This window comes from Acinonyx jubatus, chromosome E1 (genome assembly GCF_027475565.1).
Source record: "Acinonyx jubatus isolate Ajub_Pintada_27869175 chromosome E1, VMU_Ajub_asm_v1.0, whole genome shotgun sequence".
NCBI classification, from domain to species: domain Eukaryota; kingdom Metazoa; phylum Chordata; class Mammalia; order Carnivora; family Felidae; genus Acinonyx; species Acinonyx jubatus.
In genome coordinates, this window is record NC_069397.1 from 34,035,999 (window position 1) to 34,057,562 (window position 21,564).

The following is a 21,564-nucleotide window of genomic DNA, read 5'->3' on the forward strand; positions in this document are numbered from 1 at the left end:
ATGTAAGTGACACCTTGAGGCTTTTGTGCCCTTTTGAGATGAAAATGCCAGCAGCAAAGAGGAAGGCGATGAAGGGGGACAAGACGAGGCCAAGGTACCGTAAAGGGAGAGTTGACATGTTTGTCTTTTTACTCATGGCACCCATTCCATTCCATTTCAAAAGCTGAGTCCGGGTGTCACGGGTCTTCTTGTTGAATAGGGTCAAGGCCATCACGCTGCAGTTCTCCCCCTCTCGAGCTTCCTGAAAAAATGCGTGACTTACCATTTCTCTAAGCAAAGCTAAATGGAAACTTAAGTGTTCTTTTAAAAATATACACCTGTTGAATAAGGGCCCCCGGGCCCCACAAGGAGTGCTTGAAGGGAAAGGAAGCAAACACAGGATCAGACTGTGTAAGCGGTCTGAAGCACCGGGCGTTGGGTGTCCCTGAGCTGCCACGCAGAGGCGCTTGTGAAAAGCGTGCCGCCGTCCTCCAGCATCTACGTGATTCAGCTGGTTGATAAATACGTGGGATTGAGTGAGCCGGAGGCAGCCTCTGGATCCACGGGGCCACGACGTGTCTGTGAGCACATCGTGTACACGATGAAGCGGTGGCCACCTCAGACGGTCAGGAGAAGGGAACCCCCTTTGGCAAAAGCTGCGGTGAAAGGCTGATTTTTTTGCTCGAGATACTTAGTCACTTTTTCAAGGCACCAAAACTTAGGCCCCCTTTTCATAGCGTTCAGCTCTATTTTTATTTTAAATCTGAGCCACTTTGGGCACTACCTAAAAAAATCCCCATGTCGTTACAACATTTGTGGGGAGGAATTGTTGTATAATTTCACAAAAAGGAGACACCAAAGTGTTTGGGAATTTTAATCCCAAGAACTAAACATCCCAGAGTCAGACCCCACTTGCTGTTCAGTTTGTACACGTTTGTGTGATCAAATGTAATTTAGGAAATCAGGAGTTAAAAGACGAAAAATGCGTACATGTTACAGTGGTTCTAATTGTTCTTACTGGCTTTAGTGTAGGGGTGTAGCTATTTTATCTAAAGCCGTCAGATTATCTGTGGCCCTGTTCATTAACATCAGGGACTAGAGAGAGTACAGAAATGCTTGTACAATTTGTTTTAAGGGCTTGTCCTTATATAATTGTAATACCGTTTAAGTATCTTCTGCAGATCTCTTTACTCCCCTCCCCCTCCCTTTCCCCAACAATAGGTTTATATTCTTGTAACGTTCACTTTGGTCAAGGTGGTAACATTCACTTTGGTAAGAACCAAAATGTAAGCTTCTTGCGAGCAGGGAAGCGTTGGTGCACACTGCCTATAGCTTCCAACTCGAGGGTAGAGAAGAGGCTCGAATACCTCGGGTTGGTCTCTCCATGTAAAAAATACATGTATTGCCCCTGTTGGAAGAAATAAGGGATACCCGAGAATTTTCTCATTTTGTTATGCCTGGGTTATGTATGAGGTTGAACCATGTGAAGTTGCCGACGCTCGACCATTGCTAATCTACACAAATGTCAGTATCACATACCCCAACCCGATGCTTACTATGAAATGCAGGTTAAAATCCCTGGGAGGCAAAGGGAGAATGTTCTTGAAGAACTACACCATTTTGAGAGTGTTTGTCTCCAACCTGTGTGGATCTACATTTTTTAAACAGGAAGGGATATCTTAATAGATGCAGCTTGTTGAGAGTGTAAAACATTTTGAGCACAACGTATGCAGCACATAACTTTTCAAATGAAGTGTGTTTGCATAGAAAAGATGAAAATACATTCTCTCAGTTGCTGTATTGTTCATTTCTTGTAAAGGTCTTACTACATTTGAGAATAGACCCTTTAACATAGGCTGCCTTAGTAACAAAACAAAGCAAAACAATTGTCTCATAATATTAACTGTCCTAAAGAATGTGCGTCTTTCTTGCAAATGCTGTGGAACTGAATATTTATTTCCTTGTGAGTATTATGACCGTTACCAAAGGACTCCACCAGATTTAGGGCTCTTCTTAATTGATCATGTTGAGAAAGGGACTCGTTTGGCCCCCGTTTGTAACATGGGAAGAGTAGAGAAGAGAGAATTAAATGTGGAAATCATCAGTGCTTTTCTAACAGGGTGACGCTGTTTTGTAACACTAAATGTCTCCTTCTTTCTCTTAAAAAATTAAGTTTTTATTATTAATTTTGTCGTACATTTCTCAATATATTTGAATATATTTTAACCATTTTATGTTCTGAATTTGTTTTTTTGTCCTAGACATTTTATCCAGACTTTTACTGGCCTCTATAATCTGAGAAATGGGTTCTAGAGTGTCCCACTTGTTGTCTCTTAGAGGCTGAGGCTTCATTTCTATGAGCAAAAAGCTCACTTAGCAATGTAGTTATTTCGGTATTTATTTCTATTATGGAATCCCTGGGGTTCGGAATGTAACTTTGTACATGAAATATATATAAATATGTATATGAAACACGTATGAGGTCCAGTGTATTTTGTTTTGTTTTTGCCTTTCCTAGGGGTCTGGACTTGGTTTTTATTCAACAGTCTAATCATCTCCCCCCATCACACAGGGCATTTCTGAGGGTGAGGACTGTCACCCTTTGACACTGACTGAAGGTGAGCAGTGGGGAATGCAGGAAGAACATGTCTGCTCAGCTCACATGTTCAAATGAGATGTGAGTAATAGACAATAGGGCTTTCTAGAAATGTGGGCGTGCTGAGTAACAACCCACGCATGATACAAGGCATACCATTTGCCAGGTTGACTCAGTAACGAGAGGCAGGCTGTAATGTAGATGTTAATAATACAGTGTGCTTACTTGTGACCCATTTGCTTGGGAGAGACTCTGGAAGGAAGGATGATTATAAAACTAATCATGTGGTAGCACGATGTGAACCCACAATTCAGTGCAGTGGTATTCAGTCCAATCCGGTGTATTTTGTTTACAAGAAACGTGGGGTTCTGACGTGACGGTAAAAGTAGCCCCGATCAGCATATTAACAGGACAGTTCACTCGGTGAAGGCACAGCCGTCCATCCAGTTGAGGTTGGATGCCCTGGAGTATAACTAATAGCCTGGCTCATTCCTGCTTGACAGGACCTTCCCCAACTGCCCCTCAGTCCTCCGGGGCCTGCCAAGTCATTGTTTTGGAAACTGATGAATTCTTTTCAGCCTCATTCAGTCATTTTACTGAGCCAGCCAGGCTTCAGGTGAGAAGCCAGGGGAGCAGCGCAGGAAAGGACACGTTCATTGTAGTTTTTTGTTGGGGGAACGGGACCGGAACACTGTCCTCAGCACGGGAACTGTGGCCGGCAGTCCCACCCTGTGGGGAAACTGTCTTTCGGGCCCTCGTGGAGAGAGACTGCTTAAGCCCCCGAGCTCGCCCTCACCAGGCCCCCAGGCTTCTCCCATTCTGTGTAGGCAGGAGAGCCCTGGTGACCACAAAGGGCACGGGCTTAATTTTCTGCAGTGGCCAATTTGTTAGGAAAGATTTTGTAGTGAGGGACTTCTCAGAATGTCTTAAATACTCCTAATAATACAGTTCAGTTTTATTTTATTTTTAAGTTTATGTATATATTTTGAGAGAGAGAGAGAGCACAAGCTGGGGAGGAGCAGAGAGAAGGAGAGACAGAATCTCAAGCAGGTGCCACACCGTCCCCGCAGAGCCCTGTGTGGGGCTGGAACTCGGGAGAGCATGACCTGAGCCGGGACAGAGAGTCGGACGCTTAACAGATTGTGCCGCCCAGGCACCCCAACACAGTTCGGTTTTAAACTCCTTCCCTTTAGAGACTTGGGTGGTATACAGTGGGAAAGAAGGCTCTAGACCTGTCCAAGCTCTACCCCTACGGTGACCCTGGGCAAGTCACTTTATTTAACGTGGCATCCCAGAAACACTCATAAAGGCATAAAACTCCACCCCTGAATACTGAACTGGACTCTGCTGGGCCTGGACCCAGGCATCTGTGAGGCGTCGCAGGTAAAGTGTGATGTGTGGCTTCTGCTGAGGAATAACACCTTCGGACCTCCGGTCTGTCACGTGTTAAAGGAGGGTGGCGTATCCAGGTGATCTGAAAAAGCCCTGGCTCCAGCCCTCTCTGCTTCCGTGACTCTGGCTCTTTGACCTTGGTCTGTTGTCTGTACAAATACCAACCATACCCACCTGCCTGCACACCCAGGGTTTTGCCCAGTCCCCCGGGAGGCCCAGATGTTTTAATTTCTTAAAATGTCCAATTTATCAGGACGACACTCCTCGACTTTATGTCCCAGCAGAACACTGGCTCCCAGCCACAGACAAAAAGTACCTGTGATTTGATCTGAGTTGAGGCCCAAGGGAGAGGCAGGCAGAGCACCAAGCCCCTGCCTTAGGGCACCAGCAACTTCCTGTAGGAGCTGCAGCTCTGCCCCCGCCCCCCCCCCCCCCCACCGCCAGGCTGGGGGGTACGGCCAGGCTCACCCGCGAGCTTGTTCCAGAAATTGCTTCCTTCTTCCTCTCCCCTCAGAAGTGTCCTGTTCTATTGGAGTATTTGGAAAAACAGATATCGGGTGATTCTGCTCCTTCCATCGGGAACAGCTGCTTGAGAGGAGCTCAAGCCCATCTGGATTCAGACACATCTGTTTTCCAGGAGCAGAAAGCTTCATTCATTCTTAGCTGGTTCTTAGCAGCACATGGTGACCCGCCAGCAGGCGTGATCACCCCAGGCTCAGGCTCAGCCCATTACTCTGTACTTTTTGATTCATGGATACTGGAAGCTTAGGGTACTTTGAACTTACTGCTACCTTAAGAGTGTAAAGGGGATATTTCGTCTCCCACTCACTCGGTCAGGCTATCTTGTCACACACACACACACACACACACACACACACACACAAGCCCCAACCCTTCAGATGTTACCGTGACTCGCCTGCATTTACGTAACATCTAATAGCACTTTCTGAAGGTGTTTACTCATAAAAGTAAATGAGGTGATCCAGAGGCCTGGCTGGCCCTGGGAGGGGCCCTTTGCCCATTGGTAAACAGGTCCAGCTGACAGAAGTAAAGGCTTCGGGTCTTCACTGAGGCTGTAACCAGACGACTCCACCCTCGAGGCCACTGCAGGCGTGTTGAGAGAAGAACCAGATCTCAAGCCAGACCTGGGTGTGAATTCTGGGTCTACTGCTGCCTAATTTTGTGACCTTTCACTAGTCACTTACCCATTCTGTTTCTTTATTTCATTATTTTTTAAATGTTTGTTTGTTTTTGAGAGACAGAGAATGAGCAGGGGAGGAACAGAGAGAGAGGGAGACACAGAATCCGAAGCAGGCTCCAGGCTCTGAGCTGTCAGCACAGAGCCCAATGCAGGGCGCGAACCCACAAGCCGTGAGATCATGTCCTGAGCCGAAGTCAGACACCCAACTGACTGAGCCACTCAGGTGCCCCAATGCAGCGTATTCTTATTTCCAGTCCAGCAGTGTTCTAGACGTTGTCTGTCCTAAAAGAAGTGGGTTAGGAAGCACAGGTAACATGGGCCTACATCGGACCTTTCGGTGAATACCTTTCTCTGTTGCTCTGCCCTCCCCAATTTAAGGACAAGGGGCGTTCCATGAAAATTCAACAGCGGAGGAGACCCATATTCTCTTTCGCATTGAAGAGTTCATTTCATCCTGTGCAGGCACCCTGAGGGACAGATTGAAGCATGAAAACCGTGGTAAGGTTGACATTTTTGGATGCCACCGGAACATACTTATTCCCAGTATCTGTTGCTTTATGGGAAGAATGAAATTCCCAGTTCCCGCATATACACGGGTTGGGAGCAGACATACAGAATTAAACAAAATATTAGCATCAGATGCACAACATCAGATGCACATCTGTTAGGATTTTTGCAGGACGATTCCAGTGCAGACATACCCAAAGAGAGTGGGGCAGTCTTTCAAAGACTTGAATTTCCTCATCCGGAGTATTATAAATAATGATACCTCATTCACAGCATTGCTGGAGATTAAGTGAGATAATGTAAAGTACCACTAACAGACCAGCATTTGTATCCTTCGCCCACTGAGGCCTCAGCTTCTTTCCCTGTTGGCTTTTTTCGTGGAGCATGCTTCCCCTTACCTTTGGCTAGCCCGGGTGAGGGACAGGTCCCAGAGCGAACTTTCAGCTGCTGCCTTTTGCCACCTGTTGTTGGCCTGTTCTGCTTCTGTGGACACAGGCTTTTTATTTTGTAGGCAGTCTACATGTCTGTCTTGGGGAGGTTACCTGGGACAGCAAATAAGGAAACAGGAGCAAGTTTGACTTTTTTATTATTTTTTTTAACTTTTTAAATTATTTTAGAGAGAGAGAGAGCAAGCGGGGGAGAGGGAGAGAGAAAATCCCCAGCAGGCTCCATGCTGTCAGCACAGAGCCTGACACGGGACTCGATCCCACAACTCTGGGATCATGACCTGAGCCGGAATCAAGAGTCGGATGCTCAACGGACTGAGCCACCCAGGCACCCCAGAAGTTTGGTTTGTTTTTAACCAGAAAAGACGCCACTGCTTAGTGGCATCTCCAGCATTTGCCCTTCCTAGAGGAGCCTGGCAGAAACTGGGCAGATGCCTCCGGGCAGCTGGGTTGATCTAGAGACCCAGTCTTGGGCTTTGCCCAACTGAGCATTTATCAGACCATTCTGCCCCATATTGAGGCCCTGTTTCTGGGGCCCCGGGGACAGCCCTCTCTTCCAAAGACCCCTCTGGTGTGATACGACGTGAGCCCAAAGTCAGCATCTCAAAAACCAAGTCGCAATACAAAATTGTTCATTCTAGCCCCTCTCTGCCCTTTGATCCATTAAAAGTCATCTCCTGCCTTGGGCCCTCAGTTTTCCTTTAAGAGCCGTGGCTTGGCTTGGATGAACTCCCAGGCCTCTTCCAAGGTGACACCTCTCTAGGGGCAAGTCATCTGCACCACGTGCAGTTTCAGTTATGAGGATGAGTAGTAGCCTTCAGGCCCCGCCAGACCCTTGATGGAGGGAATTCCTATAACCTGTACCACCAGGTACAAACCAGCCACTTCATTTGATGCACCAGTTTGTCTCTGAGGCGTCAAGGCATTACTTCTGTGATGGGAGGAGTATTGTCTTAACTAAGAAGACAGGGACACCTGGGGGGATCAGTCGGTTGGGCGTCTGACTTTGGCTCGGGTCTTGTGGCTCCTGAGTTCGAGCCCCATGTCGGGCTCTGTGCTCACGGCCCAGAGCCTGGAGCCTGCTTCCGATTCTGTCTGGGTCTCTCTGCCTCCCCCCCCCCCCCCCACCTGTGTGTGTGTGTCTCTCAAATATAAGTAAACACTTAAAAAATTATTTTTTTAAATAAAAAGAAGACAGAAATTGTTGAGTTCTCTGGGTGCCGTGCTTCCCTGGAGTGTCTATCTTTTCCTTCTTGAACCTGGGAAGAGACTACTTTAGGATGGCAGGTGAGCCTTCAGAGAGATTCTCCATGGGGCCTCTCTGGCATCACCTGGGGGAAAAGGAGAAGTGGGCGTTGACAATTAGGTCCTTGGCTTCCCAGTACGCCCTCCCACACCCCCACCCCCGCCCAGAGCAGAAAAGGGGTGGGGGCATGGGAAATGAACTTGTTCTGGAATGCTGCCTTGAAAGAGAGGCTGGGCTCTGCTCCCTTTTGAACACAAGGTGGCATCACGTTGGTATTAGCCTCGCGTGTGTCAGCACCCAGAGAAAGACTGCCAGCCCCTCATCCCAGGCCAACCCAGACCAAGGAAGGTGCCTACTGGGGGGGTCACCTTGTACAGATAAGGTAAACACTTCCCGTTCCTAACAAGCATGCTGAGGCCCAGAGTGGCTGTTAACGCTGATAGCAGAGATCTGACTAGAACTCTCGACCCTTAGTTCAGTGCTCTTTCTACGAGGCTGCCTCTTGATTCTCAACAGCCCTGAGTTGCTCTTTCATTCACCGGGGTCAAGGAAAACCCCTTTTCTCAGCCTCCCCACCAAGGCAGCCCACAGCCTGGGGACCCGAAGGGAAGGCAAGGTGGGCCCACCGCTGAGGTGAGCGGGGGGTTCATACGGGCAAGAGGAACATTGGCCCAAGGGGTTAAAGAAGGGGGTTTTTGAAAGCATCCACACCACTGATGGTTGGCCTTTGAAGTCACAGAGGAATTTCTGCTGTGGCCACCTATGAATAAGGCTAAAGGAAATGTCACGGAGTCAGCTTAGGGAGCTGCTTCAATAGAAACTTCAGCCAAGGCCAATAATAAATGGGAGTTACATAACTCAGCAGGTCACAGCACTAACTAAGCCCTTTATAGGCCATCAATCCACATTTGTTTCCTGGATTTTATAACTGCTGCTGAAAAGGGGGAGCAGTGGGGGTGAGGATTAGAGGAAGAGGGCTGTGTGGCTGGACTCCGACTCCAAGCCCACACCACTGCTGGGGTTGGCCCTTGGGCATCCAGACGAGGGACCTTGTGCCGGGGAACCCGGACTCTCCCCGTCTCAGACTGCTCTGAGGAGCCACCAGCTTCAGGTGGCCCTCAGTTTTCTGTCACATGACAGGGTTGGGCAAGATGAATTCTAGGATCCCTTTCCACCCCACGGTTCTAAACATCAGGAGCAAAAGGGTAGGAATCGGGACCGCCTAGGGCCGCTCCCACCGGCACCGCCACCACCAAAGGTGGTTGCAAGAAGCTGTTGGGTCCTCTTGGTGGCCAAGGGGGAGAGTGAGACTTGAAGCTTAATGGGGGCAGGCCCAAGGAGGAGATGAGGCCAGCCTGGGTGGGCTGGGAGCCAGGTCCCTTGCTGCGGCCTCCGCCATGGCCTGTAGGTGCTCTAGACCAGAGGGCCCCCCATGCACGCGCGCGCACGTGCACACACACACACACACACACACACACGGGTCTGGAGGACAGTGGTATCTCGCGACAGCATTTGCCATCCTCAGGCCTGGGGAGTTCGATGCCTGAGAGTGTTCAGGGTTGCTCCAGGGCCCTCGTCAGGTGGTTATGAATGTCCCAAACCACAGCCAACAGACTCCATAGGTGGCTTCTGCCCCTCACCCCCCTGGGGTCAGGAAGACCACTCCTAATCACCCGCATGCCGTTCAGATCTCCTCCGTCCTTGCCCAGCCTCCTGCACAAAGCTGCAGCAGAGAGGGCCCAGTGCAAAGCCGGAGGAAGGGCCTGGGAGCCACGCTTGGTGGGGGCGGGAGGACGGCAGAAGGCTTGCGGCTGTGGAGAATGGCGGGAAAGCTGGAAGCGAGTGCGAACAGCCAGAGGGATGAGGGTTCTCGAAGCAGCCACCAGGCTGCCCGGCCCTTCTTAGGGGCCAGAGCCCAGAACTTTCCTGATGGGAGCACACCTTGGGCAGGACGCCCCTGGCCAGCCGAGGAGCCCTCACAGAAGATGTCGGAGGTGGGATGGTCCACAGCCTCAGCGCCCCTGGGAAGGCAGGAGCATGGGGCGCTTGGGAGGAGGTGGGCAGTTTCCCAGGCGTGCCAGCAGCAGAGCAAAACTACAGAAGAAAAGGGAAAAGTCGGGGTGCCCCACCATCAGCAAGGAATTTCCAACTTAAGACAAAAACGTTTCCTCAGAGACGAGACTCCTGTGGCAGGAGAGTGCTCCTACCTGGAGAATGGTCCAGACCCTTTCGTGAGGCCCTTTCACTGGTACTCAGCCTGTCTGAAGTCCTTGGGTCTGGTCTCCGCCCTTCCTCAGTGCTTGCCCCCCCCCCACCCCCCCACCCCCGGGCTGCTTCCTGTTCAGGAACAGCTGCAAGTCTGGGCTTGTCCCTCTGGTCAGCTGGGCTTCCAGACAGACATCCCAGCCTGACACCTTTGCTGGGGTTTGGAAGGTGGTGGTGCCCTGTCTGCCCTCGACACCCACTCCCTCCTCGCACCACATTGAACAGGTGCCTTAAGCTGAGACCCGGAGGTGGGGGGAAGGGGAGGGGTGGTTGTGGTTTGAATCCCCTGGATCCCCCAGTCTCAACAAGAGGCCCCCAGAAAGGGGGCCACAGGGTCCCACTCTTTCAACTGGCCTGACCCACTCTCCTCGAACGCAATCCCATAGGCTATTCTACCTGAGTCAGGTAGACCAGCAAAGCAGAGCTCTGGCCAGGGGGTAAGGGTTCTGATCCGGGCACCCCGGCCCCGTCTCAGGGGAGACGGCAGCGCCTTATTTGGGAACAGTTTTTGTAGCGAAGACACTTGACCCCACAGCCGCCGAGGCTGAAGGAAGGGCAGGTGCCAGCTGAAGTGAGCTGGCCAGCTCCTGGCCTCAGCTCCACACCACCTTCAAAGGTCTTCTTGGTCATCCCCCTGCCTCTGCACAGGGCTCCTCCGACACAAATCCTCCTCTCCGCCTGGGGTCTTCCTGCTGAGTCTGAGGATTTTTTCCTCTGGTCCTCTCCCCTCTCTCTGCCCCCCAAGTGCAAGTGAAGGGGGCGGGTGGATGGATCACAAAGAGACCGAGGGAGACCCAAGGCTTGAGAGCAGAAACGGTGAGTGCCCAGGTTCCAACACAATTCACATGCCAGGAGGGCGGGCTCCTCCTTCCATGGCCTGCTTTTTCTTTGTTGAAAGGCTTAAGTGAGCACCGGATGGACTGTTCTAGAAACTCTGCCCCAGGCAGGGTAGAGCAGAAACACCAAAAGCATTGCGGAAAATTCTCCTGTGACGGTGAGAGGGTGGTCGGGATGTGTGCCCATCCCACCTCTGCCCACCTAGGCACAGCTAGGGTGTCCCAGGCCAAGAAAAGGCCTTAGGACAGGAAGGTCCTTTGCGAACACAGGGCAGGAGGTGGGCCTGGTCCCGGGTCCTACGTTTGCATTGCTTTCCTCAACCCTCGAGGCAGTGGTGAGGCAGGGGCTTCCCCAGCGGACAGAGGACTCCGAGACCAGGGTCTCTCTCCCCGGACACGAGGGGCAGGAGGAGACTCTCTTGTGCGACCTCTCTGTATTTAGCGGCCTCCTGGCCTCTACCCACCAAATGCCAGTAGCACATGCTGTTGTGAGAACCAAAAATGTCTCCTGGCATTGCCAGATGTCTCAGGAGCAGACGCGCACCCTCTGGAGAACGACTGTCTTACCCAGCAGGCGTCCAGAGATTCTGGGACAGGCCCACGTTTGAATCTGGATGGTCTGCCGCCTCTTTGGGGGTAAAAGTCCCCCTTGAAAATCTCTCCCCAGAAGAAGGCTCCCACTTTCAGTTTCAAGTTTATGGGCTCCAGGGGCTCATTCATGGAGTGACTGTTAAGAGTATCTGCCTCCAGAGAAAGCGGGTCTCGATGGAAAGCCGGCTGAGTCAGCCGGCCCACTTCCCTTGATGGGGGGGAGTGCCTGCTGTGAGGCCCCCTTGGGGACCCCTTGGGGGTGAGTGTGAGCTGGGAGAGAGACGTGAGGGCGGGGCAGTGGGAGGCGCCCCCTCGCCCCCCCCACCCCGTGTGGCCACGCCCCTGCATGTCCAGCAGCCCTAAGGCTGGGCAACCTCCCTCACCAGCTCGCAGATGGGTCGCCCTGACTCATGACCACTGGTTTCGACCTGGCGTTGTCTCATTCCAGAAGATCCCTGCTATGACTGAGTGACCTCAACACTTACCCAGGTGGATCTGCCCCTAAAGGCCAGTGGATGGGACCAGTGGACTCAGGAGGTGGCCTTTGGTTCTGGGTTCTGGAATGCGATGACGGAGGCAGTGGTGGGGAAGCTTGTAGACTCCAGGAACTTCCGCTCCCCCTGCTCTGTCGCATGCTGTAAAGACACCTGGCACGCAACACCAGATGCTAGTTCTCATTCCAGCTCTCTGGCCTCGGGTTCATGGTCTGTGAAATGGAGGTGTTGGACTGAAGGAGGGTCTCTGACAGCTGACGTGCACTGAGCATGTCCTATGTGGCAGGGTATTTACGTCCATCCTATCATATAACTCATGCAACGCTCTAGGAGGCAGGCACTGTGATTACTATCCTCATCTTACAGCTGAGGATGCTGAGCTCAGAGAAGTTCAGTAACTCGCCCAAGGCCACACAGCCAGTCAGTGGAGGGGGCTGGGCCCGTACCCAGGTCTGGCCCAGCGTCACTGCTGAGGGTAGCCGTCGCTCAGGTAAGAGGCCGGCTGACTGGGTAGTGGCCATGAGTATCAAGGATGGAAGAGGGAACACAGAGCGAGGAGGGGCCGGACCAGGCACCCAGCCCAGTGCTGGCAGGAGTGGAAGATGACTCCTGGGTTTGGAGCCTGAGGGACAGGAGGGCGGTGGTGCTATTAATAGACAGGAGAGTCAGGAGGAGGGGCAGGTTTAAGGCGAGATGATAGTGCATTCTCAGACACGTTGATGCTCATGTGCTCATAGTGGGACATTCAGGGCGAGATCCAGTATAATTAGGAAAGTTCAACGCGTACAAAAGTACCTCCGAACACCAGCAACCCCTCTCCCCCCCCCCCCAACTTACCAAAATCGAACCCCCAGAGCCCTCGGCTGCCAGCCCCGGGCTGAGGCTGCCCAGCGGGGTCTGCCCGAGCCCAAGTTCAAGTCCCACACTGACCGCTGGGGGTCACCACTGCCGCACAGAGGGAGGTGCGGCGGGCAGGCGTGCCACAGGGTCCACCTAGGGGAACGCAGCGGGGCAGAGGGGGCAGAGGTTTCGCCTTGTTTTAGGCGTGGGAGGGGAGGCTCACAAGACTCTGAGCTGCTGCTTGTCCCCAGGTTCCCAGGCATCTGGCAACACCACGGGAATTTCCGATTTACCTCCCGTCAAGTTCTGGGGACCTTAGAGCCCGAAGAGGAGAGGGAGCGGAGGAGCCCCCTTCCCTGAGGGCGCCGGGAGCGCCACGGGCCCAGCCGGTGGGGGGACACCGTGTCCAGGGCGCTGGGGGCCGGCGACCTCGGGCAGCTGAGCCGGGAGCAGGAGCCCAGCTGTTCCCAATCTCGAGTCTCCCCTGACATTTGCGTCAGCAGCTCTGCCCTTTGACCTTTAATTCCCGGGAGTGGAGGGTGGAGGCAGCTTTGGCGATCAGGACTAATTATTTGCAATTCGATTCAACCAGCAGTTTATTGGGGTTTGGCCTGGACGCCTGATCTCCTCTCCGCCCCCCCCCCCCGCCCCCCCAGTTTATAGCCTTGGCCTCCTTCGGAAGCTGGAAAGAACACAGGGCAGGGGTGGTTCCACCTGGGACACACCCCGGTTCCTCTTGTCTCCCGCTCCTGGGAGGGGCCTGTGGGCAATGACACTTATAAAAGTGCTTTGAGACCCCCGGACAGAGGACGTGTCCCCATGGACACACCCAGCTCTGCCCGGTGCCCCCCGGGGCCGGCCACCGGCTCCACTCCGGGCTTGCTGGGACACGTCCCAGGGTGGGTTGGCCAGGCCTGGAGGCGCTGGCCTCCCAGCCGCCTGTGAGTGGGTGCAGGGCTAGGAGGGGGCAGACACCGCCCCAGCCACGGGACTGCCCAGGTCCCAGGTCTCCTGTCGGTGTCCGATGTCCCTCTATATTTGTCCTCTCCAAGGGGCAGGCAGCCAGCCGGCCCCATGACGTCTCCTCCGGGACTGGGCTATTTTGGAGCCGGCCTTGGGGGGCTGGGGGAGGCAGGGGTGAGCGGTAAGGGAATGTTTCCTCCCAGCTCCAGGTCAGAGAAGAGGCTGAGGGCGTGTGGCACGGGGAACCGGCCCTGTGGCCTTTCTCAGAATTCCCTGTGCGGCTACTCAGATGTTCCTTCTGCTAGGGTTTCCTGGGGATGCCTGGGCTCCGGGGCTGTGAGGGCTGTCTGGGCAGGAACCCCAACCTCTTCTCCGCTCTCGGGGTTTTTCCAGCCATTGAGACATCGTCCCTCAGGGAAAACACAACTCCCTCCACTCCGGGTCTCACCTAGGACCAGAGCTAGCCCAGTGGCTCCCATCAGTCAGATTTCTCAGGGCACTGACATTTCCAGAAAACAACCTAGGATCTGACACGGTCACCAGGTTTGTATTTTGCTGAGTTAGGGACATTAAAAGAAAATGTCAAAGGAAAGGTCCTTTTAAATACACACATGCACACGCACGCACACAGATGAAAATATATAGTACAAGTGAAAGGGCCTTGCTTCACATCGAGTGGGTCTGGCTCTGTGAAAGCCTCACTATGTTGTCCTTATTTTTCTCATTTTGCCACAAACAGATGAGAACATGGCAACAGCTGGCAGTGGGCACCCTGTCCGTGGGCTCACATTCCAGGAACCACTGGGCCCTTGCAGTCCCCACCTGGGCCCAAGGACCAAGGTCAGCAGGGAACCCCCTCCCCCCACCACTACCCTCTCCCGCTCCCATGCAGCACTTTGCTGCTTTCCGTCCTCCCCCGACCCCCAGCCCCAGTGTTCGCTGGAAGGGAGGCTGAGGACTGGTCTTGACACAGCTCTCAGGCTGTCTGGTCACTGTGCTGGTCACTGGTGCGGCCTGGCTGTCCCCATGCCCCTTTGAACCCCGTCTGGACAGAGCCTCAGGCACCCGGAACATCGGCCACGTTCCGGCCTGTGATCTGAGACTAGTCCCAAAAGCTCCCTCCCTGAGCGTCCGTCCGTTCCTTGTTCTGTAAAATGGGTATACTGACTCCTCGTGAGGATTGAGTGAGAGAGTGTTTGTGAAAGTATTTTGTGGACTATAAAGCTTGGGCAGGGGTGGTTATTATTATTATGAGAAACTAGTAAATGGCTGAAGAAAGAGCGCCCCAAAAGCTGATCTCAGCTTCTGGGCACAAAGACAGTGCTCGCACCCACCCCCGTGTCTGTGATCTCGGGGCCCCTGCAACCCCACAAAGGAGCCAAGCAAGTCTGATCCCTGTGAGTCAAGGCCGCCTGGTCTATACCAAGGTCTTCTGCTTGAAATAGGGCCTGACCTCTGGCCTGTGCTCAGAGAAAGGGTCTGCCACTGGCAAAGGCTTCCATTTACTCGTGGTGGCCCCCCTGCGTGGTTATGGGTGTTGTCACCCCCTCAATTGTGGACAAGTGTGTGGAAAGCCTCCCCAAGAAGGAGGCCCTTTGGGGGGGATAAGGAGCCTTGGGTCTGAGGACTCCGGGAAGGTCCCATCCCTGAACTTCAAGGTATCCACAAAGGAGCCGACGTGAAGGATTCCCTGTCCCCCATCATCCTCTGTTTCTGGGGCAGAGACTAGAAAATACAACCCATGTTCCCAGGCCATTTCCACCACTTCCTCTGGCATGTGGCTTCAGACACGTCCCTTTGCCTGTCTGAGCCTCAGTTTCCTCATCCGCAAAATAGGAATAAGAGTCCCTAACTCACGGGGGTTGCTGTAAGTGTCTATGGGATTATGCGTGAACGCCCCTGGAGGGGGCTCGCTCAAGAGGTCCCCCTCCCACCTTCCCACGAGGCCTTGGCGTAGCCACAGCTCCCCCCCCCCCCCCCGCTCAAAACAACCAAAGTGTCCCCAGGAAGCGTGGGCCCGTGGCTGAGCTGCCTCCTCCACCCAGTAGAGGATCCCCGGGAGGTTTCCTCGTCCCAGCCAGGCCCCGGCTCCCCCCCGCCCCTTCCCCCCAGCTGCTCGGCAGCCAGTTGTCATGAAGTCATTGCCACCTTCCCCAGCCTGCAGCACACCCCCCCCACCTCCGCCCCCGTGCTGACATCCCATTTGGCAAAGAGGTTGGAAAAGCCGCTGACTCTTCCAGACCCTGAGTTCATGGACTGGTCAGGGCCTGTCAGCCACAGGCTGACCATGTGGGCAGAGGGGGTTTACAGAGCGAGGGAGAGGCCCCTCCAGGCTTTCACTCCCTGCCTCAAGCCAACCCCAGCTTCTGAGACACTCCTCCACTCCTCCAACACAACACACACACACACACACGCACACACACACACCCCTCCACGTACATACCTGGACCTAGGTACGTGTGACTTGCCCACCCCCCCCCCGCACACTTGTATACACACTCTCCCCTTTCTGCTCCCACGGAAACCGTGCTACACACACACACCGAGATACCCACTCCCTCTCCACGTATAGAGTCTTTTACTCAGCCACTTACCCACGAAAGCACACTCTGAACCCACGTGTGGCTGCACGCACACATGCGTGTGCCCACACGGCATCTCCTGACACACTGCATGGGTTCCCGGCCACCACAAGCCGCTCAGAGCTGGCCATTCCTGACTTTCACCCCCGGCCTGTGCCCTTGGGCCCCTTCCAGCCGAGAGGAACACTCACAGACGGAGCCGGACTCGGAGTGGAGAGTCTCTGAGTCCCTAGACCAGGACCCCAGGCAGCCAGAGCCGAAATGGCTCATCCCAGCTGACCCCCCTCAATCTTATTTGTGGAAACTGTGGCCCAGAGAGGGCAAGGGGATGGTCAAGCCACACAGCCGAAGTTCTTCCAAGTATTTCAAAATGCCTGAGAGCAGGGTGGAAAAGGAAGGAAGCACCCAGGCTCCTCCCTCCCTCACCGCCAGCCCCCACAGACCTCCTGACTCAGTTCTTCCCTTCCCTGGGCAGAACCAGCCCCACGGCAGAACCATTCCTCCAGGATGACTGCCAAGACCGGGTGTTGTGCGAGACGTTCGCCCTCTGCCCTGGGTGCGGGTCACTCGAAGCTGCACAGGGGGAGGGGACCCACTGTTGAGACAAAACCTTCCCGGGCCCTCTTGTCCCCTGCCTCAGTTTCCCTCCTCAGGACTCAAGACCCGCAACAGCTGCCTGGACTGTGGCTCCAGGCACTGCCTTTGTGCCCTAGACCATCAGCTCCACAGGGGGAAGGATTTCTGCCTGGAACTGCCCCTGGCACCTAGCAGGTGCTCAGCAAAACTGTATCGCATGAATGGATAGGCCCTCCCCACCCCAGCCTCCTTTGTCATAATCAGGGGGCCTGGTGCCCAGCGGCTTCCCATCGGCCAGCAGTGGGGGATCTGCCATGGGTGGCCATGTCACCTTGGGCCAGTCACTTGCTCCCCAGAGCCTCGGCTACACGGAGGAACGAGGGGCCACTGCTGCGGGGGCGTGCAGTTTATCTTAGGTGATTCCAGGGACCGTGTGGGGGGAGGGGGTCCAGTCTCGGGGCTGCCTCCTTCCCACTGAAGGAGGGAGCCCTCTGAGCAGACAAGGCTGGGGAGCCCCCTCTTATAAACAAAACTGCCACCCAGAGCAGACCAACATTTTCAACCTGGGAAGCCACGGGACGAGAGTAGTTCTGAGTATTTCTCACACCTTTCCCCCAAACGCACCCACCTCTCCCAACTCACACGTGGCGGGTTCACCTGAGGGAGCCACGGGGCACCAGCTCCGGCCAACATCCTGCTTCCTGCAGGGCCCGGGGCGGGCACACAGGGGTGTTTGTTCATAATGGGCGGCAGGAGATGCTAATCGCTGCGGCTCGCCGGGCCCCAGCTGAAGGTCAGGAGGTAAGGCGACCCGTGGTTATAAATAACCGTGCCTGGCCCGGCCCCAGAGGGCAGTGCTTCATCTGCGCCCCTCACCGGGTCACCCTCCTCGGTCCCTGACTGTGGCAACCTAGCCTCCCAAAGCCCCAACCCGCAGGGATCTTTGGGGGCGAGGCGCAAGGTCACATGGGGCCCCTGGGCTGCCCTTGCCCGCGAGTGGAGGAGACGCAGGTGTTCTCTGCTGGGGGTGGGGCGGGAGGCACCAAGGCGAACACAGCCTCACCCAAGGGCCCAAGGTGCAGAGAGGCCGTGGACGTAATCCGGGGACCCACGCAGCCCATACCCCTGCACTCTGACCTCCCACGCCAAGCCTGTCCCCCAAGCCCTGCCTCCCAGCTCATGGCTTGTGACAGCTGGTGGCAGGGCCGCCCAGGGTAAGGCAGCCAGGGAGGGATAGCCCCAGGCCCGCTTCTAGGGCCTAAACTGTAACGGTGGCATTTACCTTGGGAATTGACCCCAGAGCTCCCGGCATCCTTGAGGCTTCACGGAGCCAGAATCCCCAGTCCGGAGCTTTGGGGAGTCTCGGAAATGGGGGCGGGGAGAGAGAAAGTCTGGTGGCACCAATGAGGGGCAAGCACAGCACAGGCACGGTAGACATCTGCCCACCACCTCCCTTTGCACAGAAAAAACAGGTGGGGTTAACCTGCTCCAGGGTGCATGTCTTTTTCTCCTCCTTAATTTTTTCTTATTGGAGTTAAATATACACATAGAAGATTACATACGGAAAATCGCCTAAGTCGGAAGTGTACAAGCTCAGCATTCCCCGGGGAACCAGTACGCAGAAGCCCCCCCGGGACACCCTCGCCACCCCCAGAGGGACCTGCCTCCCGACTCCCAACCCCACCTCAAGATTATGTTGGTGACATTCACCCATATATATAGGGCATTTGCTCTCATTACCGGTAGCTTGCCTCCACGTGACTTAACATTTTCCCCTGTTCTACTGTTGATGGACATTTGGGTAGGTTCCAGTTCCTGGCTGTCATGAATAGTGTCACTGTGAATATTCTAGTTCCTGTCTTCGTGACTCTATGGACACATTTCTGTCGGGTACATACTTATGAGGGGGGCCCGGGGCGTGCATCTGTCTGTCTGTTCGGCTTCGGATGATACAGGAAGAGTTCCTTTTTAATCGACATTTTAAAAAAAATTTTTTTTTTTTAACATTTATTTATTTTTGAGACAGAGAGAGACAGAGCATGAACGGGGGAGGGGCAGAGAGAGAGAGGGAGACACAGAATCTGAAACAGGCTCCAGGCTCTGAGCTGTCAGCACAGAGCCCGACATGGGGCTCGAACTCACGGACCGCGAGATCATGACCTGAGCCAAAGTCAGATGCTTAACCGACTGAGCCACCCAGGCGCCCCTTAATCGACATTTTAATAAAAGAATGATTTTGCAAGGTAAAGTTTTTGTTTTTTAGTAAAAAACTTTTTTTAATGTTTATTTATTTTGAGAGAGAGAGAGAGAGCAAGCAGGGGAGGGGCAGAGAGAGAGAAGGAGACAGAATCCGAAGCAGGCTTTGCACCACCAGCACAGAGCCCAATTCGGGGCTCAAACTCACAAACCACGAGATCATGACCTGAGCTGAAGCCAAGGGTCAGACACTTAACCAACTGAGCTACTCAGGCGCCCCGCAGTTTCATTTCAAAAAGTGAGGGGCGTACATGATTTTTTAAAATAGGAAAATACAGGGGCACCTGGGTGGCTCAGCTGGTTAAGCGTCCGACTCTCAATTTCGGCTCAGGTCATGATCTCGTGGTTCGTGGGATCGAACCCTGCTTCGGGCTCTGTGCTCACCGCGCGGAGCCTGCTTGGAGTTCTCTCTCTCTCCCTCTGTCTCTGTCCTCCACTCATGTTCGTTCTCTCTCTCTCTTAAAAAAAGAAAAAAGTTAAAAGAGGAAAATACAGAAATGCAGAAAAGGGAAAAAAATCACTCAGAGCTACTATTTAGAGTCAGTCATTCGACCAATCAACGGACATTTCCCAAGAGCCTCTGCTGTATCAGACCCTGAGCCAGAGACCCAGGTCCCCCCTCATGGAGTTTAGGGTTTGAGGCCAGGTCGGAAGCGGTGGTGCCAAGGGACAGACCAGGGGACCTGCGTCTCTCCACGGCTTCCACCGGCCCCATCTCACCCACCACAGCTGCTCCTGATAAACATGTAACAGAGCAGCAGGCTTGCCCTGCCCAGCAGCCAGGCTGCTCCCCAAGAACTCAAAATGGAAAGTCAGTGGTAATAACACAATTAATTGCCATCCTGAAAGAAGAGGGCTGCAGAGAGGAGGGCCTGTCGGTAGGGCGAGGGGAAGGCGGCAGGCGTCGGGGCTGATCCCAACAGGCACACAGAGGAAGGAAAACTGGGGGGTTAGCCTGGAGAGGCCAAGGGGCTGGAGGCAGACACATGGGACTTTGGGCTTTTGTTTTTTTTTTAATGTTTATTTATTTTTGAGAGAGAGAGAGAGAGAGAGAGCGCGCGCACAGCAGGGGAGGGGCAGACAGAGAGGGAGACACAGAATTCAAAGCAGGCTCCAAGCTCTGAGCTGTCAGCACAGAGCCCGAAGTGGGGCTTGAACTCACGGACCGTAAGATCATGACCCGAGCTGAAGTTGGACGCTTAACGGACTAAGCCACCCAGGCACCCTGACTTTGGTCTTTATCCTGAGGACTGGAGAAGGGATTTAAGCGGGGGGGGGGGAACAGTTCAGACGTACTTGTTAGCAAGATTGCTTTGCATCCCTATGGCTGGTGGTGACACAAGAGACAAGGCCAGAGACCGTCTGGGGCCTTGAGCTCATGAGCAAGGGGACAGTGTCCTGGAAGGACCTGGGGCCTGTCTGGTGCACGGGGGAGAACAGGCATCAGGAAGGTGTGAGGTTCAGCCCTGCGGAAGGGAATGGGGAAGGCACGGTGGCATCGCAGATGGACAGAGGGTGTGGCTGGCTCTGTTGAGGTTTTGGTGGGTTTCCTTCCCATGTTTAGCAGGTTCTGTGTAGCTCCGAGAACTTGTGAGAGCCAGGTGCATTGTACCCGAAGAGGGCGGCCTGAGTCACCCCTAGGAGGTGAGAGATGGTTATTCATTTATCTGACAAGTGTGTAGGGAAGACCTACCTGTCTGGGGGTTGTTCCAGGTGCTGGGGATACATTGCTGGGCAAAATAATTTTAGTAGAGAAGACATACAAATATATATAAAGTGGGGATAAATCTTAAGAAAAACCAAACTGGGTAAAGGGAGTAGTGAGTGACAGTGGCGGGAGGGAGTCTATTTCAGATAGGGTGGTCAGAGATGGCCTCTGAGCAGGTGACATCTGAGCTGGGGGAAATGGTCCAGGTAGAGGCCGCAGCAAGTGCAAAGGCCCTGAGGCAAGCAATGTTTAGTGCGTCAGAGGAGCAATGAGGAGGCCAGTGTATGAGGACTGGAGTGAGGACCAGAAGGTAGAGGGAAGGCTGAACAGGGCTGAGGGGAGGTCTTTCCACTCTGGGGCTGGTGGGGAGAGCCTGTGAGGGTTTGTGGAGGGATGGCCTGATCTTGTTTTGTCTTAGAAGGATCGCTCTGGCTGCGCTGAGAACAGACTGTAGGGGTGAAAACAGGGCATGGGGCATGGGGGAGGCTCTTATAGAAGTACGAGTCAGAGAAGGTGGTGCCCTGACCAGGGTGGAGGCAGGAAGGGTGGTGGGAGGTGGTCTGACTGCATGCATCATGAGGGCGGGGCCCACAGTGTTTGCTGATGGGCCCACGTGGGGGTGAGCAAAAGCAGGGAGGCAGGAAGGCCCTACTGATGGTTCCCATTCGCCGGCCTAAGAACCCCGAGATGGGCCCAGGCCTGCCAGCCTCCCTATATCTCCCCTGTCTCTCCCTCAGAACTCCCTCTCCTCTTATCACCTCACCTCTCCTCCTTTCTGCCCTTCTCCCTGGCCCCACCTCCATTTTTCCTGTTTCAGGAGTCCAGTGACCTCATGCCGTCACCTCCCACAGACTAGGGAGGCTGCCCTCAAGAATATGTCCTCCATTTACTCTGCATTGCTGATGACCGGCCAGGCGCCCAGAGGCTGGGAAAAAGTAGATATGGCCCCCAAGTCCCACCTTGGGAGACGTCCTGCTGGAGAGAAAACCCATTCTCCACTTAGGTCATTTCCATGCTCAGGGCCCCAGATGTAAGGGTAAATCCTGATGTAAGCAAAGCCCGGGGTTCTTTGGAAGCTGACCAAGC

The 21,564-nt window shown here is 54.2% G+C and overlaps 1 long non-coding RNA gene across 2 annotated transcripts; it reads right to left on the reverse strand.

Moving 5' to 3' along the window:
- Positions 1-4,421: 4,421 nt before the first annotated feature.
- Positions 4,422-17,434, reverse strand: LOC106986755 (uncharacterized). 2 transcript variants are annotated; one of them, XR_008294066.1, is made up of 4 exons: positions 17,157-17,434; positions 11,539-11,706; positions 6,074-6,217; positions 4,422-5,635 (listed from the first exon to the last, which is right to left on the reverse strand). It is a non-coding gene; the product is annotated as an uncharacterized LOC106986755 (long non-coding RNA). The 2 variants fall into 2 exon arrangements; XR_008294067.1 differs by lacking the exon at positions 17,157-17,434 and adding an exon at positions 15,951-17,122.
- Between the last annotated feature and the right edge of the window lie 4,130 nt (positions 17,435-21,564).